This window comes from Haemaphysalis longicornis, unplaced genomic scaffold (genome assembly GCF_048455015.1).
Source record: "Haemaphysalis longicornis isolate Haplotype H1 unplaced genomic scaffold, Haemaphysalis longicornis Haplotype H1 scaffold_8, whole genome shotgun sequence".
Taxonomy (NCBI): domain Eukaryota; kingdom Metazoa; phylum Arthropoda; class Arachnida; order Ixodida; family Ixodidae; genus Haemaphysalis; species Haemaphysalis longicornis.
In genome coordinates this window covers 54,793,802-54,814,978 of record NW_027526445.1, presented here as the reverse complement: position 1 = coordinate 54,814,978, position 21,177 = coordinate 54,793,802, and the positions used below count along the sequence as shown (strand labels likewise).

Sequence of the window (21,177 nt, the reverse complement as noted above, 5' to 3'; positions counted from 1 at the left end):
AGCTTGCCTCGCTCATGCCTGTATCGTAAAAAGCGTGTTCCCACCAGGCCAAGGGTCTGTTGATTCTGGCCTGTGCCCACTGCCCGCAAGCAGTCGGTGCTTATGGCAACAGCACGCCAACGAGAACTCGCTAGCGCGGCAGTGCCAGCCTGCGCGAGTTCTGTGGACTAGTTCGTGGAGCAATGAACGTTGCGGCCCAAAAAAAGGTGATCTGAGTATAGAAAACATCGGCGAAAAACAAAAGAGTTAACATAAACAAAAAGCATGTACCCGTGGCGATTCGAACTTGTGACTGGCAAAACACTTGCGATGACATACCTAGCACCCCAGACGACTAGGCCACAGAGGGCCGCTGGCGGCCACGGAAAAGATATGGTATATAATGTATAACTAGTTTACACTTTTATATAGTTTTAGTATTTCAAGCAGCTTAGGTGACTATTTGTTGTATTGCGCTCGTGCAGTAAGCGTCCCCCGAGTTTACACAATAGCTCACGTCTAGCAATTGCATTTCGTAGACGGGAAAGCGTTCGCAGATGCGTAGTCGTGCTGCTGACCGCTCTGCTTGTTCGCCCAGCGCACAAAAGTGCTTCCCGCACCCTAGTTTTATGCTGTACGGTAAAAATATCAGTTGATTTTATTTCCTTAGTACCTATATTGACTTCGCTCACTCTTCTCCCCCTTCAAGAGGCCTTATATTTTCCTACTGGCGTACCAGTCAGCGAAGCGTCGCATGTGCGCTTGTGCAGCGCTTGTGTGAAGCGACCTTGACTTGGAGCTAGATACAGTGTACAAACTAACGAAGTAAATAAAGGCGCATTCTTCCATTCCCAAACGTGTTGTGGCTTAGTTTCAACTGATCGAGCGAATTGCCATGACCCTTCGGCGGCCGGCGGACTAAACGGTGGGCCGACTGACTCGGTCGCGGAAGGTCGGCGAGCCATGCAGTAGCGCAGCCAATTGTCAGCTCCTCTCCTGCTGACGTCACACGAAAACGCCACAGAAAATGGGCGAGCGTAAAGAGAGGAAGACAGCATTTTCGAATTGATTTTTCTACTAAATAAATTCGCGTAAACGCGCACAGAGTGGTCGAAACAGGGCCCAGGGACTCCGGACTACAGTTTGCGCTCGTAATCCCGCATTGTTTACAAATCACTTCAGTGTCCCTTTAAGGTAGCGGTACCCCACCATCCCTCTGCGGGTCTTCACACATGTATATACGCGAATTGAGCGGTGATCTGCGAACGCAGCTAGGCTATTCACACAGGTAACTCTGCCACCCACGAGGCTGGTCGGAAGTGAGGAAGCCGTAACGACAGCCCTTTTTACTTCGCGATGCCAGGACGAACAAGCTGGGGAAGCTTGCACTAAGTCGTGCAAGGCTTGCATCGTAGTGACGCTGCAGCATAATTGTTTTCTACGTCAGCACTGAAGGACACATCACCACGAATTTGTACAAGTTTTAATTTGCCTATTTACATGTTCCGTCGTCACTGGACCTACTCGGGATCTCCGGCTAGTCGTCGCCTGTTCCCGACATTGTCCGCAGCTACACGTGCCGAGTCGGTTCGCCGTCGACGCTGTCGTTCTCGATTAGCAGCACGGAGCGCCTCTCGGCATGCCCCTTCTTCTTTGCGCGGGGGTACTTTTCTCGGCCAAGAATGGCGAGTCGCTGGCAGCGCAAGGACTCTTCTAGGAATGAGAGCGCATCTGCTGCAGCGCTTGACGACAGCTGAGGCGCAGTGGCAGCGCGTACGTGCACGACGCATGCACGGCATTCCTGGAGTAGCATCGAGGTTCCGCGGAGCAGGTCTTGCGCCGGCTGTGGTGTTGTTCATTGCCACGCGCCGGGTAAACGCTGGATGTAGATATGACTTGGCATTTTGGCGCCACTCATTACGGGTAGATACAACAGCTACGCTGTTAAAATGGGGAGGCAGTTCGTAACAGAACGAAGCATGAAAAATATTTCTTCGCCATAACAAGACGAAGAAGAAGACATGGGAGCGTAACATGGTGCCCAAAACTGCCGACGATGACAACGAAGCTGGGAGTTGCCTGGAACGGCCTGACTCATGGTCACCATGCGGGTGCTTTGATCAGATCACTCATTGTCCTTCGCCACGGTTCGTCTTACTTGTTTTGTCGAGACGTAATAATATTTTGTAATCGCACAGAGAAAATTTCTCTTTGTTAAGATATCAGTGCCACAGCTTCAACGTGTCAATGTGCATTCTTTTGATGCAATAACAGTAAAGACGGTGTTTGTACACACAGTTGTCATGTCACGCACGTGTTGGCATGGGCAAAATAATGTTTATCGCCTTCCATGATTTTCTCTTTGCATACCAAGTTCTTTGCCCAAAAAAGCATTACTTTCACAATTTCTTTCCGGTATGAAACCACGACTTTGCGTTAAACACTCACCTGCCCGTCATTTCATCTGTTTTACAGCATATGGTTCAGCCAGGGTTCCTGAAGGCGTTGCCTGGAAGTATCCAGTTGTTTTAATACAGAGCGAGTTTACTTCTACGGATAAGGCCAAAAAAGGCCTGTGATTTTTTGGCGGTCGCACGGCCTATATTTGGGTAATAGGATCCCCTTTTGCAAAGGTGATAGTCTTTTTTGGGCCACTTAAGCCAGAAAATTTTGTTCTCGTTGTGTATGACTCTCTTGATGTCACTCGATTCAGCCTTCCGGCCGAAAGTTACAGGGATACTTGAAGGAGAAATTTATACAGGCAGATCATTTCCAAACTATAAATCTAGAAACAAACAAAATACTTGTGGACTCGGTTCAGAAAAGAAATCATATGTACTTGAAGAAAAAAATAAATAAAAATGTGTACTTGCATAGTTATTTCAAATAAATACGCATGGCTGCTTGATTTTTGCAATGGTAAAAAATTAACTGCCCTCTGTGTAACCACAACAATGGTGTAATGCGAAGTTTTAGACGTTGATTTTGTCGTTTTATCATTGCATAGATCCTTTGCTTAGCTCGGATTTAACGGTGGTTAGGCGGGTCCGCCGGAGTGAGACGCACTTGAAGCTTCAAGTTTTTTCATCGTTGTCGTCAGGCCGTGGGGTAATTGTTTTGTTTGAAGTAGGGTGAGAGAATGAAGAAACGTTCCTGGAATCTGGAAGTCTTGACTTTATTTGGAGCATGGATTCGATCTCGTGCCCGGCCGGCTGGCGGTCCTTAAAGGCGGCCTGCCTTTTTTCGGAACGAACCACATGCGGTTTACCCATTACCGTAGCCAATGTGAGTATGTGCTACTCAGAAGGGACACACTATTTTCTTTGGAATTGGCCAACCAAGGAATGCATCACAGTAACGCTTTGCGTTCAACCATCGGCGTGATTAAACTGATCGATCACTACGACTAAAGCATCTCGTTTTCCCATCCTTGTCGTTAGGCCGCGGGGTAGTTGATTTTTTTTCCTTTCACTTTACCCACGATCATTCATCATCATCGTCAGAGGGAGTTGGCTCTTTGGTTTTTTCCAGGGCGTATTGGCGTAAAACGGATTCAGTGAGAGGAGTAAGGACTCGCTTTAATAAAAATATGCGCTGAAAACAGTGCTTGCACCACAAAGTACGAAAAGTGCTCGCACCCGTTGGTTGTGCTTTGTGGCGGCATAGGCCTTGAAGTTCCAAAATAACAAAAGGTTCCGTTAGATCGCGTTGCAGTGGAATTCAGGAGAATTGATTTGACTGAAGCAAACCTTACTGTGTTTATCATCGAGGAGTAGGATGGGAGGTGAAAAGCGGGACAGGTTGGCAGGAAAAGGAGGAAAGGCATTCACGTCGCACCAGCGGCACAAGACAATCGTCTTTCAACGATATTTGGGGCGAAGTAACCAGATACGAGCCTTTTTTTAGGTCAGCGCCACAGTTCCCCGTGTACATACCTTTACAGTGTTTCTTGACACTGAAGCTCCGAAAATACGCACGACACAAAGCATGTACTCAAGGAAACTTGACGAGATTGATAGAGTTCAACCAACGCTGCAAGCATACAAATGGATCTGACTTTGTTGGAGGCAACCTTGTAAAATATCGCTTGGCGATAACGTGTTGCCTACACTAACTAAACATGATATCCAAATTTACCTTAAGCCAGCACTGTTCCTAAAAGTAGGCATGCCTTTCTATTTGCAGAAATATAGGAATTTTATGGGATTTAGTAGGCTTGCACAAACGCGTGTTTAGGACATATTAGTAGCAGTTAAGCAGAAGAAAAGGATGTGAACAGGGCATGTGATGCGAAGGGAAGATAACCGTTGGTCATTAAGGGTAACAGAGTGGAGCCGTAGAGAAGGCAAGCGTGTCAGGGGGCGGCAAAAAGTTAGATGGGCAGATGAGATCAAGAAGTTTGCGGGGGCAAATTGATCGCAGTTAGCACAAGACCGGGATAATTGGAGACCCATGGGAGAGGCCTTTGCCCTGCAGTGGGCGTAGATAGGCTGCGGATAACGACGATGACTATGACGACGGCGAAGGTGATCTCCGGATGTAGGGGGAGGTTTGAAGTTTGAAGTTTGAGTTTATTTCTATTGTGATACAAAATATTTTCTTGGCTTCCTGCAGAAGCACTCGAAGGAGCTTGTATGCGTGCGGGGCAGCCCAGAGATCACACAAACATCAATCACCCAATCAGCTTATTACAATATACAGAAAGGAACTGGAAGTGCAATAAAATAACAAAGCTGTGGGTGGAATATTCACATAAAAATAAGAGCAGTAAAGCACATACAGAACGAAGAAAAAGCACATACATAACTAAGCATATATTAGATGTGAAGAACTGTAATACATGCACCACCGTTGAAATAACATTACACAGTGACAATATACACTACTCTATGTTTGATTTAAGCCAATCATCAATATGTTTTTTCAGCTTCCTAGCTGAAGCCAGTGAAGAATCTCGAAGAAATGTATTAAAATAAAAAGGTGCATAGAAGGCTCGTGTTGTTTTACCATACCCTCTGTAAACTATAGCACTGATAAAAGGTTCTATATGGCTGAGGTCCCGAGTTTTCTTGTTCTTTATTTTATATTTATCTAAAAAAAGGTGTTTTGTGAGCAATGTAGCCACCAGAAGTTTTAGCAGTATCATCATATAGTGACTACACAGTATAACTCCAACGGCTGGCGTACTGCATGTTGATCCATAAACAACGTTTCTTGCTATTTTACGAATACTGGTTGTGGGAAAAATCAGAAAGGAAGAAGAGGTGGCCATTAGCAGCTGCCTGCCATTAAAGAATCACCCACGTCCCACGGTCCCCCTCTTCTGTTTCTCCAACAATATGGTGCCGTGACCAGGACCAAAGGATAAGACACTGGAAGAACTGAGTGCGGACCGCCCCAAAACGATGACGTGAGTGAACGCAACGATGGGACTAGACTACTGCTCCTGACCATTGACCGAAAGCGTCCGCGGAGAAAACCCAAGGACTTGAGGACGCGCCAAACCTGTAGCGGACCACACGCTCTCAACGATTTACGGATTCTCCGCGGACGTCTCGCGGAGACCACTGAAAGACAATGACACCGGCTTCGACATTGCACCGAGCGTGATCCTTCTCGACGACCACGCAGACATTAACGACGTCGAGAATGGATCTGCAAAGCCTTTGCCAAAGAAGAAGCCTAATCCGACAGGACGTAAAAGCACTGATCGACGACATAAAATCACGCATGACTGACGAGACATCAGTCGGTGAGTTAGTTTTCCTGAAAAAAAGTTTACTAGAAAAATATGAAATCCTGAAAAAACTGGACAGTGAAATTGAAGGGCTTGTCGAACTGAATGATTTAGAGAAAGAATGTGAAGCATCATATGAATTCGAAGATTAGATCCTGCTGACGAAATTTAGAATGAGCGATTGTTTCCGGAGTTACAAAAATATTCTAGCCATGACACTGTAGCAATAGCCGCCGAACAAGACCACATCACAATAAATAACAAAGAGTTAGCACTAAAGAACAGTGACCGTCCGATTCGGCGGTACTTTCGAAGAACGATCGTCAGGAGCCCCATGTCACCGAACGAGCTGGTACTTTCAAAGAACAACATAATGCCTCAATCGACAAAGTGAAGGCAGTCACTCATAAAGCTTGTTCAGATGAACGGACATCAGCTTTTTTTACAGTTGACGCTGCAAAAAATGTACCGGCGTCATTACCTCGAATGAATGTAATGAGGGTTAGCAGGGAAAACATTACACTGGTGGTACCAAAAAAGAAGTCTTCTGCGCAAGATTTAGAAGAGATTAAGAAGTGTTCAGTGCACAACGAATGACGTCATGGAACCTTGAAGGTGAACGAAAGAACACTGCAGAAACATCGACAGATTGACGCAGTTACAGGCGCACCCATAGATCGTTCAAGTATATGTTGCCATCACGGAAACACGACTTCGGAGGGGATTTTATTGAATAGGGCAAAACGTGAAGATTTGATAGCCTCGATGCCAAAACAACGACGCCGAAAATGGCGAAGCCGGACAACCCTACGACAGGCAGGTACAAGTAGCACAAATAAGGCTCAACCGAAACGTGTGATCAAGTACAAAGTGAGACTAAAAGCAAGGAATCAAGGGAAAGCCCCATTTCGAAGGACCTGGATACACCTTAAGAGATACATCCGGTACCTGAATTTCCTTAGGACCCGACAGTCAAATCGACGCCCAGGCCGAATGAAGTTTGTGCGAAGTCTGCAAGGCCGTCATCCAGGACGGACGACGGTGCAATCGAGTCGATTACCTTGCTCAGATTCTGCAAGGCGCAGGTATCACAAACGCATCAAGCATCGATGGAACCGAAAGTATAGACTAGCCTAACACAGGGCGGCTACGACATTCATGACAAGGATTTTGAGCACATTGAACTGATCACGGGACCTTAGACGAAAGTGTTAAAAGAGGAGTGCTTGATGACCGTTGAAAACTGCAGTCCTTCTCGTCATGCCAATTCTCCTCCGCCATTTATCGCGTGGCCGGGAGGATGTTGGAAAAATCAGAAAGGAAGAAGAGGTGGCCATTAGCAGCTGCCTGCTGATAGTGCTATCATCGTCATTGAAAAGTTCCATCCGCCATTAAAGAATCACCCACGTCCCGCGGTCCCCCGCTTCCGTTTCTCCAACACTGGTATTCAAAATATTAAATTTCTCTTTTGAAGCCCACCCTTAAATTGTTATCCCGTACCTCAATATTGATTCACCGAAAGATTTGTACATCTTTCGTAGACGGACATCACAAACCAGTCCTGATTTATAAAGAACACACAAAATGCTCTTAGTTTTCGCGAAACGTGCTCAATATGATGGATAAATGGAAATTTGCCACCGAGAAAAAGACCTAAATTATTTACTTTTGTGAGGTAATTGAGGGATTGGCATGTTCAATTGTTGCAAGGATATCCATGAAGAAACAGTTTAAATAAAGAATCAAATTTTCTGTATTGGCTGTGAAAACAAGTAAATTGCGTTTTATCATGGTTAATAAAAATAAAGTTACTCTGGAACCATGTAAATATTTTAAAGATGTCTTCTTGCATTAATTTCATTCCAACCATGTAACTCTCACTAACCAATAAAAGTGCCGTATCATCTGTGTGCTGGAATACTTTAGAATGTAAAGATAACTGTGACAAATCGGTTATGTAAAAATAATCAATAAATGTCCTATAATTGACTCTGGTGGAACACCATACTTGAATGGTAAGTCACTATTAGTGTCATTAATCCTTACAATCTGATATCGTTCCTGGAAGTAGCTTAAAATAGTTCTGCCTGTACCCCGCGAAATCCTAAACAACATAACTTATTTATTAACAGAGTATGGTCTATTGTATCGAATGCCATTTGTAAATCTAGAAAATGACCGACTACAACTTTATTAATATTGATTCCCTCATTTAAATAGTCTAAAAGGTATTCAAGTAGTGTGTTCGTACTTTAACCGTCGCAAAATCGGCATTGGGTATTTAATAGAAGCTTGTACTTTTCGCTAAGTGAAGTCATCCTTTTATGAAAAACTTTTTGCAGCAAAGACGACACGGCAGGTAAATATTGCAATGGACCTGTAATTATCACACCGTTGCTTCAGCCCACCTTTATAGATAGTTCTTATTAAGGATACCTGAATTTGGGATGGAATCACCCCCGTACTAAAATGATTGACAAAAAGTAATGAAGCAACTCCTTCAATTTTTTAAAACTAATAAAACTATCCCTAACGCGATTCCGAACGTGCCCTGCAGACCTTGTCAAGGACAAAGTTCTCAGTGCGGAAAATATTTCCAGCTAAGTTAAAACATACATGTATGTTGAGTGCATGTTAGATTGCGCAGTTGATTTCGAAATCGGTAATGGTGAATTTGTACTTCGCAATTTAACAGCGGCATTAGCGAAACACTTATTGAAATTATTTGATAACGTACCTTCCACACAACTCGGTATGAACTTCAGGATTATTGTATGTTATATTCACTCCTCACGATGTACCGTGTATGCCGCGTACTTCTCGCGGAGTAGGGTGCACTCCACACAAATCTAGGGCCTTATGGCAAGGTGGATGCTTATTTCAACTTGTTATGGCATGCCAAACAATGAAGTGTTAATTTAAGACGTGCGATAATGGGTTCGAGGGATTGGGTCAGTGCGGTTTAGGCAGAAGGATGTTGTTTTAGGGGGTTTGATAAAACGTGTCTGGTTCTTAAGAATGTGGGGGCAAGGGGGAGAGATAATGCGATGGGACGCGAGCATTGCTTTCATGAGGCACTATACCGTGATAAAACCGGAGTCACCATTCTTCATGGATTGCAAATTGTTAGAAAGGTAGGATTGCGAATGGTTTCAAATAGTTGGCACGCGCTCAAGCATACAACGAAACGACATTATCTACTGTAGTTCCGTTATCTCCTGCAGCTTCAATCTTTTTTAATCCTTTGAGTGCCACTTCCACCTGATGTGTTGTTACAGTGAAAGCCTCTTTAATGATGACAGTTTTTTGAAATGCGTTGTCGGCATCAGGGAGGCAAGCGGAAAGAATCGAACAAAATTCCCTCGATATTTTTTATATGTAACCTATATTGTTCCTTTTTTGTCATTTCTGTGCCTAAGTGCGTGCCTGTTGTCACAGGACGGGACAATCCCCGTTGCGCGATGACCCACCACCAAGGATTACGACGAAGAAGAGCTGTGTGTGTTACGCAGCCAAGCCGGGCTCGGTTATGTCTTGATGTAAATAGTTCTTCACCATTATGTAAATACATCCCTTCATCGCTACATGGTTTGTGTCATCTGCCGCCACGTAACAATATTATTGCTGCTAATTAACTATCGCGTGGACATTTTCTACATTCGCCATATTTTATCATTTAATTTGTTTTGCCATTTTGAATGTCCAATACCCACAGTTTTGAAGTTGTGAACGCTTGTAGACAAGTCAACCAAGCCTATTCCGAATTTCAATCTTAATACCGTCATTCTATTTCGCTTGTTGATAATGTCTTTGTGTTAGTTTTTTGGAATGATCTTGATTCGTTTCGGTGCTTTCTTTTTTTTTTCAAATTCTGATTCAAGGACTGACTTCGTGAAAACATCATTGAGGACGTCTATATAAACGACCTTACCGGTCAAGTCAGTGAATTTTTTCTGTAGCAGAACTCCGAATTCTTCCCCCAATGTAGGATTTTCATGTTTAAGCAGCTTTAGATCCAAATAGATTCCTTTCGGGCCACTCCGTGGTCACGTATGTTCTATAACAATAACCTCATCTTGTACAAAATGTAATAAATTTTATTTTTTGAACGTGGCGCAGATAATAGACCGGCACGTATTTCAGCTAGACCATACTTTAGTACATCTCCCCCACAACCTTCTCTTACCTCTGACACTCCTGCAACCTCCCCGCCACAACAGCTCATCTGTAATGATTCGGCTGACCACAACCTGATCCCCTCGTCTATCCATCGCCTGTGTGGTTGGAAGGCGCATTGACTAGCTTGCATCTGGAGGACCGGCGACGCCTGAAGAACCGGGCAAATCGGGATGCGGAAGACATGGCTTCAAGAAATGGTGGTGCCACCTAGCTTTTCTTTTGCTAAAAACGTTGCCTTCTCCTTCTCATTCCTCTGGTCGGTTTTTTACGCGTATTTCCTATTCTTTCTTTACGGAAGAATCAATCCAACCTCTAAATAACTAGCTAGAGTCACTACCAATATTACCAGTGAGTCTGGCCAGACTCATGGTATTAGCGGTAGTGACTGTGGCCAGTCAGTTATCGGAAGTACTTTGGCAAATTAGATGAAATCAACTATAACTGCACTTGTGGCGGCCATGATGCACCAGTAATGAGAGCATTGCCTCCGTAATATAGGGGTTACGTAATTTCGGGAGACCAACCCCAATTTCTCCAGTGCTGTTTCGGATGCCTGTTTCATACTTCTCACCACCCGCTTCCCTACCTGTTTTTCGTTATCTTTGCATTGGCGTTGACCACAATGCAGAGCAGGGTGATTTAGTTTCTTCGTTGCCAGTTTACGTCTTTACAGAAATTTCTTGCATTTATTTCGGTTGTTTGGCCATGGTATCTAAGCCTGAACAATCTTTAACCTGTGTTTGTGTGAATATTGTGATAAAAACTCAGCACGCTAAATAGTTGTGCAGAAGTGTTCCGAATTTCCTGCCATACCCTCACGAACGAAGTACCTTACCACTGATTGACTTCTTGGAGCTCTACAAACACCTTACCCGCTTATCTTATTTCGCTTAATTCAATTCCACCAGGGTAATTGTAGATATCTCGTGTGAAAGAGTTTATAAATATGCTTCGCTGGATAGTGCTCAAGGATTGAACGTAGCTATGTGTAGTTTTCAAACGCGACCTGTCCGAACCAGATATCTTTACCTGCTGCTGTAATAATGACCTTACCGCAGCCTTGGGATGCTGCTCTGGAGCGGTAGAGGTCTGAAAGCTAATAGTGCGGTTGAGAGTTCATCTGAAACGTCTTGCCAAATATACTCAACTCAGTTTGCCAAGTTCCATTTTGGTTGAGGAACTGCTGTTTACGTCCAGGGGAGTCGTCCTTAATGTAATTTCACTTGTTCAGTACAGCCATCCTGTTTTCCGAAAATGTTGTACTTCCCCGGAGCCGTCTGTATTTCATACGTGGGAATATACTGCAGCGTGGTACCTGCCGTTCATTTGGAGGTACTTAGGAGCAGAATATAGTGTCCCCTACATCGATGCACATATTTCGTGACATCTGTAGAGCACTGTTCTTTGAAGTTCTGACGTTATATAAGTGAGGCCGGGACTTCCCACACGCAGCCAAGAGCAGGCGAAGCACGAGGCTAGGGCATGGGACGTAAAAAAGTGGGGTCCACCATTGCTCCACTTTGCACTTGTGTACAATAAGGGAGTTACAAATTTATGGTAACCTAATGAGAGTGAATTTTCAGTGGGGTAAAGAGCACATGGTCTAAATAGCTGTAGCACACACCATCTGGATACTTTTAATAACTACGATTGTTTTCTCCTCTCCACAGCCATCATGCTGAATCAGCTACTGCCGCTTATTTCGTCACCGGATTATCTGGCACATGAACCATTGTAAATACCAGTCGATCAGTAACAACACACCTTACGGCAAACTTTTGTGTGTAAAGCGTAGGTGCGCCACATTTGAAAAAAAGAAAAAAAAACACAGAAAAAATGACTTTTCGTGCACGGTGTGAGAAAGACGGTGTTTATCTCTTCCCAATGTTCACTAGGTGTCTGCTGTGCCTTGGCTATATTTTGTGCTCATTGTGGTCACAATGCCTTCGACGTGGTTCTCGACATTTAATTCGACATTAATTTAATTTAAATTAATCCGGAGCCCTCCACTACGGCGCGCCTCATCGCCTGCGTTGCGTCGGCGCGTTAAACCCCACAATCAATCAATCAACATTTAATTCGTATTTTTCAGCAATACGAACTCAACCACACAGCTCCTTTTCGAGTGTGCCATCAAAACGCTGCCGGTGCCGAAAATGCAACTTATGAGAAGAGTAAATAAACACAAATGTATTTTTTGCATTTTATTGCGACCCACCCAAATGCCCATTTTTCCCAGAAAGACCGGATGTTGAAGCATTGAGAAGTCTCATGCGGCATTTTCCACAGAACGCGGATAGGACCATCCCCATTGTTGTTTGGGAACACCTGAAAACATACATCAAATATGTATATAAATGTTCAGATAGGCAAGATCTTTCAGATTTCATTCTATGCTGCAGCACAAAATGCGAAAAGTTTTGAGGATGCGTCGTTTTATGTAGCGAAGATATAAATATTCTTAAACACTGCTTGCGCGGCTGTAACAGCCTTGCAGTAACATAAAAAGTACTTAAAACAAGGTTCAAAGATTGCCAGATTTTGCTAAAACAGTTGTCATTTGTGTGTGGCTTTTGGCTGTAATGTTTCGTCTTCACCTGTTTTTGTAGCAATAACATTGTTTCATGCGTTTGTTTTCAGTGGCCCGAAATCGCCGCAAAGCTGGAAATAGTAGTTAATTCACCCCCAAAGAAACAGTGACTGTGGGGCAATTGTTGTGCAGTGAAAGCGTATAAAGAGGGCAACCGACGCTACATTACTGAATGGGGACATCAAAAGGAATGAAAAAAGGCAGTTGTCTGCAGTTGCCGGCTCTAAGGAGCTATATCAACGCTTTTCCGATCACATGCGGTTGGCTGAAACGAACGGAGGTATCTGGAAGAGATGCGAAAAAAGTTTAAAATCGTAATAGGGGGTTATTGATTGAGTACGCCAGATAATTGCTATAAGAAATATAAATGGGTTGAACAAAAATGTTTGAAAAGATCATTTAGGCGGAGAGATGCGACCAGTGATTGTGCACGGAGTCTTTTTGGCAGACAGACAAAAAGAGCCCTTTTTGTTGCGAAGTGACTCAGCAAAAAAAAAAAAAAAAACCAAAAAGTATAGGTGGCGTTTTACAAATCTCGCCTACTGCAGAAGGAGGAGCTGATATATTGAGCTCATTACGTGCAAAACGGCATATATTGTAATGTGTACGCAAGCATTTGTCAATTCCTCGAACGATGAAAAGCGTCAGTGCAGCGGGTATGTCGAAAGGATTGGTAACTTAAGTAAGTTAGTTTTGTGGTTTCAAAACAAACTATCAAAGCTACGCTTCCGTTAAAACAAAACGACTACGATAGCAGCCGCTCCTTGCGACGCAGAAAAACATCAGGCAGCCCATTACAGGATGACACCAATGTGATGCTACTTGCATTGTTCCGGGTGCTTTATTGATGTCTGTTTACAAAAGAAATCCTTCGAACTTTTTCTCTTACCTTTTTATCCCTTTCTATATTGAAGGTGGAATTCCGTTTCCACTTAATGCCCGTTTCTTCCCTGCATTCACTTCCACCGAGGTTCGGAAAATAAACAAGCCCTGCCTACTTTCCAGCAATCCATTTGCCTATTTATTAGCTATTGCTTAGCACCCTTACTGACCCTCTCTCCAACGGTCTACGGTCCACTTATTGTACCAGATTTTAAGGAAAAATTGGTGATGCCTTGCAGGTGAAAATGGAAGACCTCACTACTTTTATATGAAGCTAACCTTTGTCTTGCTATACTCGGTTACAACTCAAGAAGGGCACCACCTCATGTAGTGTATCACTCCGCCAAAGCGCCGGACCCATGACGTCAGTGCGCGCGCGTTTTGAAAGGGGTTTGCTATGAATGCGTGATATCATCTGCCTTGTCTCACGCAGTTTGTTTGTCGTCACTGGAGTCGTTTATAAGCATATGAAGTCCAAAAAATCACAAAAACGGCTCACGCCATGTTCAAAATATTCCCAGTAACGCCCTACTTGCGCCGCGCGGAGAAAGATCCGGCTACGGTGATAAGGCACAGTGGCAACTTCCGGTGCCGTTCTTAAGTTGTCACCGAGTATAAACTTTTTTACGCACCACAGTTCAGCCGAAAATGTGACAGGTTTTCTTTGCCTCGAAAACTTGTGAACGTGTGTGAACGTGTTTACCGGGGCTAGTAGTTTGGCGAATCGGCAGCATTTATGGGGCGCTGATAACGTTGCAGTAATGATAGTCTTCTTTTCCACAGTCTTACACCACGGAGTTCACATCGGCTTCGCTTGCAATGTTTTCGAAACACATGTAGGCGTGGAAGGGAACGGATTGCGCACTGCCTAATTGAGGCATACCAAATTTTGCCTTGTCTTTTGTTAGAGTAGCAGCTATCAAACATTTGATAGCTGAATGAGCTAAATGAAATAAATCTCCCGCATTGCACGAACAGGTTGCAACTGATTTTTAATAAATGAAGGATTGCCGAATTTCGCTGACAGTCACACGACAGCAGGGACACCACCACTTCAAAAGAGCAATAATTGAAAAAGTAGCGACGCCCTTTCGGTCCTCGCTAACGTGACTACGTGCTGCCAGAAAAACATCATAAAAGTTGTGATTGGCAGAAAACGCGGGTTTTCTGCATGCGGGGCATACTCGATGGCCTGACGTTAGCCGTAACGCTATGCTTTGTGGTTTAACGTCGCCAACTCGTATTCGGCGCCGCAAGCACAATGAGTTTGACGCTGGTGCGCTCGTCTCTACTCTCTTCGTTAAAGTGGTGGTGGTTTAAGTGGTTTATTGAGTGGAGAGGTTGGAAGCGGGTCTGCTCCCGGCTACTCCATTTCCCCAATACAGGGTCATAGACCAGGCTATACTATTCCACTGTGCACCACACTTTTGTGAGTACTAAAAGTTGTCTGTAAAATGTCCTCCTGGGTTGGTGGTCACTGAGTCACGACAAAAATCTAATATGTCACCTTATACTTTGTCACTATTCCTGTTGAGGTAAAAAACACATTCAGGGCACGAACAACCTTATTTTGAAGCCCCGCATCAGGCCATGGTCCCAGTAAAGATTCTAAACACACCACACGACGGTTCTCTAATGGGAGTTTGTGTAAAAGTTCACGTCTTTGCCGTGAGTATAATGGGCAGTCTAGCATCACGTGGGAAACATCTTCCTCGGGCGCTCCGCATGCGCAGGATGGTGAGGTTGCACAGTGAATTCGGTACAAAAACGACTTTGTATAAGCCACCCCGAGTCGCAAACGCTGAAGCAGAGTTTCTACATTTCGTGACAGCTCCACATTCACACGGAACTGTAAGGCTGGGTCTATTGCGTACAGCAATGACCGATTCGTGTCTTCATCAAACCACGCCTCTGCAGACCGTTGCTCACTTAGTTTCCATATGATGCTCCTTATATCATCAGCGAGGAGAGGAACGGTGAGCTCGTCGCCGTCGTCGTGCCCCTGTTTGGTGAGTCTGTCGGCTGCCTCGTTGCCTTTTAGGCCACTGTGGCTGGGTACCCATTGGAAGTCTACGACATGCCCTTTATCACGGGCTGCTTGAAGATGTTCAGCAATCGTAAGGGTCATTATTCGGTACCCGTTTCTGGCCTGAACATTTGATAGGAGCAGAAGTGCTGGCTTAGAGTCTGAGCAGACAACCCACCTAGCACTTTGCTGCCTTGTGGCAATAAACTTGACAGCCTCCACAATGGCACAGAGTTCAGCAGTTGTCGAGGATGTTCTGTGTGACAATCGGAACATCTGCTGCACACGTAGTGCAGGCACTGCGAACGCGCAAGCGGAACTACGTGTATTGCAAGATCCATCCAAATAATTTTAAGAAGAATTCTAGGCCCTACATACCCACATATGGTAATTGGCCGATGGCGATAACAGCAGCCGTGAGAAATGCCTGCCGGAGGACTAATTCTCATTTGGCCGGCACAACATATCCAATAACCATTCTCACCTATCTATTACAAGAGATTGGCCAATGACGACGACTGCTTCTGGAGAATCCAATGCCCATTCCCCTTTCCAACTAAGTTTCCCCGTCATCATGCCAATTCCAACTTATCAAATAGCCACTCAAGGGGCTTGACCGGTGACTATGAGAGCGGGCGGGGCAAGGCCCGTGGTCCGTTCAACCGATCCCATTCCCAGTGACGCAAATTTACCCACCCACACGTATGTGAGATTAAATTCCCCTGTGTGTACAAGCCCGACTTTTCGTAGGCGAACCGAGCGCCACCTACCAGTTCACTTCTAACACTGCTTCTATTGTTTTGAGCAACTGGTAAAGTGCCCTCTGTTCGGCCTCATAGCCACAAAGTTTGGCGCAACGACGTGTGTTCAAGCCCCAGCAATGCAAAAATTTGGGAGATCCCTAAATTTTACTGTAGAATATTTGCTATACAACCTCCCACGGCCTTTTTTCCATAAATAAGGGCGGTTTGGTACCTTACAACTGTATATAGTTTAGTACCTTACAACTGGACTGGGCGGGGCGGGGCGTATCAACATGTTTATTCAACCTTCTGAATTGCACAGCAAGTGTTTGTCGTGTACCTATGTTGGAACCGAACATCGCCGCACATACCCTTTTACAACTGTTAAAGAAGTGATGCTCATGCATTCTCATATTACTTGAGATCAGTGCTTAAGGGCTCTTGTAACTTTCTCGCCCGTTAAGCACTCTAAAAGAAATCTAGTAAAATCCGTAAAACGAGCAAAAAAACTTACACCACTTGTGGTATGTACACGGATATGATAAACAGGAAACTCTTTTTCGTCCACAAGTGTAACCTGGGGGACAAATCTGTTGCTGTAAAAAAGAAGAAAGCAAAGAAAGCAAATCGAAATTGATGAAGAACACAGTTGAACAAACCGGTTGAATGACATCGACGTCCGGCCTGTATATTCGATTTGATGAAGTTGAAACGTAAAGGGATTGGTAAAGTACAATTCTGTACGTTCGCGAAATTGCACGATGGCGTAAAGTAAAGCATTTGCCTATTTGCCTGTACGCCTCCAAAAAGTCACTAGTTAGTGCATATGAGGAGGTATGGAGTGCATAAGCTCACAGGTGTCTTTGTCACTTCAGTAACTGGAGAGGCGTTTATTAAGTACAAAAATTATGTTCATAGATGAGTCCGTCATTTTATTAGGAAAACAACAAAAATAAGACAATTGTTTTAGAATTACGGCGGCATGAATTAGGTGTTTACGGCTAAGAGGTTATCTTGTGAATTCGAAGAAAAGTAAATAAAGCACTTCAATTCTGATTTACTTAAAGCAGGCATCCGACTGCGGCGCGAAGTGTTTCAAGATGACACCATAACAATTAGGATAAGGCGACGGCAAGACAAAGCCTCTTCTTGGTCAGGTGTATTCAAGAACATTATTTCTCGCTGGGTGAATGCATAATCAAGCGACGTCCGACCCCCTTAGTAGTGGATTGGCGTCAGGTGGGTAAGGAAGTGCTCAAATCCGTCCGCCTAACACCTTACTCGACGAGAGTTGGCAGCATTCGTGGACAGGTCCACGGCTATCATAAGCTGTACTTCGTTCTCAGCCGCTGTCCAACGCCACCCCAAAAAGCACGTTTTTGTACGCGAGTAATAAACGTGTCCCGTTCATGAATCTTGTGCATCGGGGGAAATCTCGGGCGTTCCTTTAAAGCTGGCTTCACCACAATGCTTTTTCTTGCTGGGCGTCATATTTGCATTGAGGTCGCAACATTGCAGCTTGCGCCGCTCAGCATATCCCGGGGAGAATGTAAGCCAGAACGCATCTGTTTCCTTAACGGGTAAGTATTTGGAAGCACCAATGACCCAAGTTTATGTTTGTATTTTCAGGGGCAATTCAATTTTACGGATTGAGTTGTAAATGCGATTTACGTATTATTGTTGCGAGGAACAATACTGACAGCATGTAACTGTATACAAAAGAGTTGCCAACTCAAAGCTCACAACAATCTTGTTCCACTGCAAACGTATACGCTATCAATGCGTCAGTGGGAGGGTTCGAAATCAAAACTACCCTCTTATTTTCAACAAGTATTGTTAGGGTAGAGCGAAAAATTTCACAATCTTCCCGTGGGGGGAACCCTGAGGAGGATGCGGAGCAGCAGTGGGGTTGGTTGGTGTGTAAGTAGAGTTGAAGTAAGTAGTGTGAGTAGAGTTGGTGTGTGGTGTTAGAGTAAGGAGACGCGTGGGTAGGGTGTGGAGGCGAATGGAGGAGAGACGCGCATGCGCAGTGGAGTAGCGCGCAACGCGTGTGCACACCTGGTTTATGCGGCGGTGAGGAGGAGAACGGAGGAGAGAGGCGCATGCACAGTGGAGGTGTGGACGGCGCAACAACAAGGGAGGAAACAGGCTCGACCATAAGCTTCTGAAGGGGGCGTGAGAAGAGGTCCCGCCTTTATTTATTGAGGAGGGCCGAGAGGTTAGCAGAAGGCGAACAGCGGCGGAGACGGGAGAGCCGTGGCGCCGGTGCTAATCCTGCGTGGCAGAGTCGAGCTCGGTGCTGTCGGCTGAGTGTCTGGATTCCAACTGCCCGCCGCGTGACTCGTGACTCGTGCCTCGTGGCTCGCGGCTCGGGAGAGGATCTCCAGGCACGCGGTGCACTCCTCCGGCGGCACGAGCTCCCTCGGCTGCCGCGGCTGAGCTGCTACATCTACCCCGCCTCCAGTGGGCTCGCGGTGGTGAGACGCGAGAAAACGAACAAAAATGAACAAAATATTGACTACAACAAATGTCCTATGTGCACTGTACACTCTATATACAAGTTCGTTTCAGTCACAGTCCGGAGGGAGGGGAACAGCAAGCTGTACACTATTTACAAGTTGTGTCCAGTCCTGATCTCGCCGTGGAAGCGGAGCTGCCCGGTGGTTAGCCACTATTTCGGGTGGTCGTCCCAAGGTGCTCAGTGGTGGACGAGTGAGAGGGCGCAGCGCGAGTCGAGGACAAAGAGAAAGTAGACTGTTCTGATTTGGCGGGATGCTGCACAGAAGCTCGGATGGTTCTAGGGGGAGAAAACGAGGCTGTTTGGTGGCCGAGCCGTTGTTGGACCAATGGTAGGAGGCTTCTGATCTGGGAACACGCCGCGGGGGACCTCGGGAAACCTTCACTCGAGCTGCGAGTTTAGGACGTTCGGAATGGAGGGCCTTTGTTTGACCGCCGTGTCCTAGGTGGTACCGTTTGGTCCGGCGTTTATGTTGACACTGCTGATTGTAGCCTCGTGCCGGCGGTCATTGTTGACGGTGACCGATTGGCAGCTGGGGCGCAGTCCTGGCCATCGTTCTTACAGGCACGATAGTCGCGTCTGATTTCTGGGCGTAGGGCTTGCCTTCCAGAAGGTCTGACCCACCAGCTGCCTCTGACTGCTGAGGTGGAGCTGGCGACGGGCTGCTTGTTGGTTGCGGTGATTTGCGATCCCTCGAATTCGAAATGGCAGAACATAAAAGCCCTCTCTCTTGGGTGGAGGACGTCACACGTCCTGGTGCATCAGCGCCGAGTGGTCAGCGTCCCGGGCGTGGTTCCCAGTTGGCGTTGGGATCAAGGTATCAGCAGGCGATGCGGAGCACAGAACTGATGGCGATGTTTCCGACGTCGGCGAAGGGGCGCAGCCAAAAGTGAGGGACGCACTGGGCTTGTTGTCGGATCCCAGTTGTGAGAAGGGTACCGAACCTGGCTTGGTTGTTTGTCCGTGTGGTGAGAGCTTAGATGGCATAAACTCCCAAGCGGTCGCAGTCGAGGATGGGGCCGAGACACACTTGGGCACACATGTCTGACTCACTAGTATGACGAGGTCGAGACATGGAGAATCCACAGGTACGTCGTTACGGGTAGTAACGGCTTCTGGGGTGCTAGGCGAGGACGAGATCGCCGGCCCATGTACTGAGGTATGGTGCTGGATGTGGTAGGGCGAGAGAACCGCTTGCTTCAGCAGTGAGTACTGGACAGACGGAGCTGTGAGCAGCTTGTCGCGAACGGTGGACAGGTAGACGGTTGGCAGGGCTCGAATAACCAGTTTGCACTTAGCAACGTCACTGCTAATGCCGTTGACGGCGAAAAATACTTCGGCCTGAGCCAGCCATACCTCGATATCTTTGGCGGAAAACGGCTGTAGTTGCAGGTAGGGACTGGGCCTAGAAACATCAGTCTTATCATCCACAGCACGAAAAAGCGCACCGAAACTGTTGAGCTTCGTGGTGGTATCGACGGCTCCGTGGGCGTGAATTGCAGTCAGATGCGTATCGGCGTCAGGTGAGGCCACAGTGTGTTCTTGCGATGCGGAGGACGGAACTGAACGTGGCGTCTCCGCTGTGGCAGTTGATGGTCCTGGGGCTGTTGCGGCAGGATAAGTTTGCTGACGATGAAAAGGGCTGGTCCAGCCGAAATGAGCAAGGACTGCCTTTTTGAAGTCGTTGTACACATCGTGGTGGCTTTGCGGCTTTGCAGCGGCAGCCGAAGTTGTGCCACGACGCGCTCTGGGACAGCCTTGCTGGCGATGTTGTAGCGCGGCGCCTGCTTGGTGATGCCTAGGATGAAAAAATGGCTCTCAAGCAGCGCGAACCACACAGGAGGGTCTTTCTCGTAAAACTCCTGTAGTCCTGGAAGCGTGAGGTTGGACGGCTGGACGAATGAGCTTGGGAATCCAGACCGGCGCGGTAAAGCCATGGCTGACGTGTCCTACAGCGCGATCGCAACGCTGACGTAGCGTTGGTGATGCCGCTGAGACCGTTGCCGTGAACGCCTTCAACTGCGGTGCGGGCTCGTTTTCCGGGTCACCAATTATTAAGGGGGCGTGAGAAGAGGTCCCGCCTTCATTTATTGAGGAGGGCCGAGAGGTTAGCAGAAGGCGAACAGCGGCGGAGACGGGTGAGCCATGGCGCCGGTGCTAATCCTGCGTGGCAGAGTCGAGCTCGGTGCTGTCGGCTCGGTGTCTGGATTCCAACTGCCAGCCGCGTGACTCGTGACTCGTGCCTCGTGGCTCGCGGCTCGGGAGAGGATCTGCAGACACGCGGTGCACTCCTCCGGCGGCACGAGCTCCCTCGGTTGCCGCGGCTGAGCTGCTACACAGCCTACAGGAAGATGGTGTAATTTTATCGGAGGGGGGTGCTAGAGTGGAGAGGCATTAAAGAGAGAGAGAGAGAGAGACGTTGTACGTGGTATGAGTTTGCCTTTATTTAGGCATTATCATCATCATGTTCAACTTAGGTGACGTCGAGCTGTGGTTGGCGTTCCGCTTTGATTATGACCGCCT

At 46.4% G+C, this 21,177-nt stretch overlaps 1 long non-coding RNA gene across 1 annotated transcript in view; it reads right to left on the bottom strand.

The window, feature by feature from the left end:
• Positions 1-12,084: 12,084 nt before the first annotated feature.
• The window catches only part of LOC144149125 (uncharacterized), a 28,426-nt gene continuing 19,333 nt past the window's right edge, over positions 12,085-21,177 (bottom strand). The window contains exons 3-4 of the long non-coding RNA XR_013318192.1: positions 16,651-16,732; positions 12,085-12,223 (exon numbers count right to left, since the gene is read on the bottom strand). This is a non-coding gene — a long non-coding RNA (uncharacterized LOC144149125). The remainder of the gene's footprint in view (positions 12,224-16,650; positions 16,733-21,177) is intronic.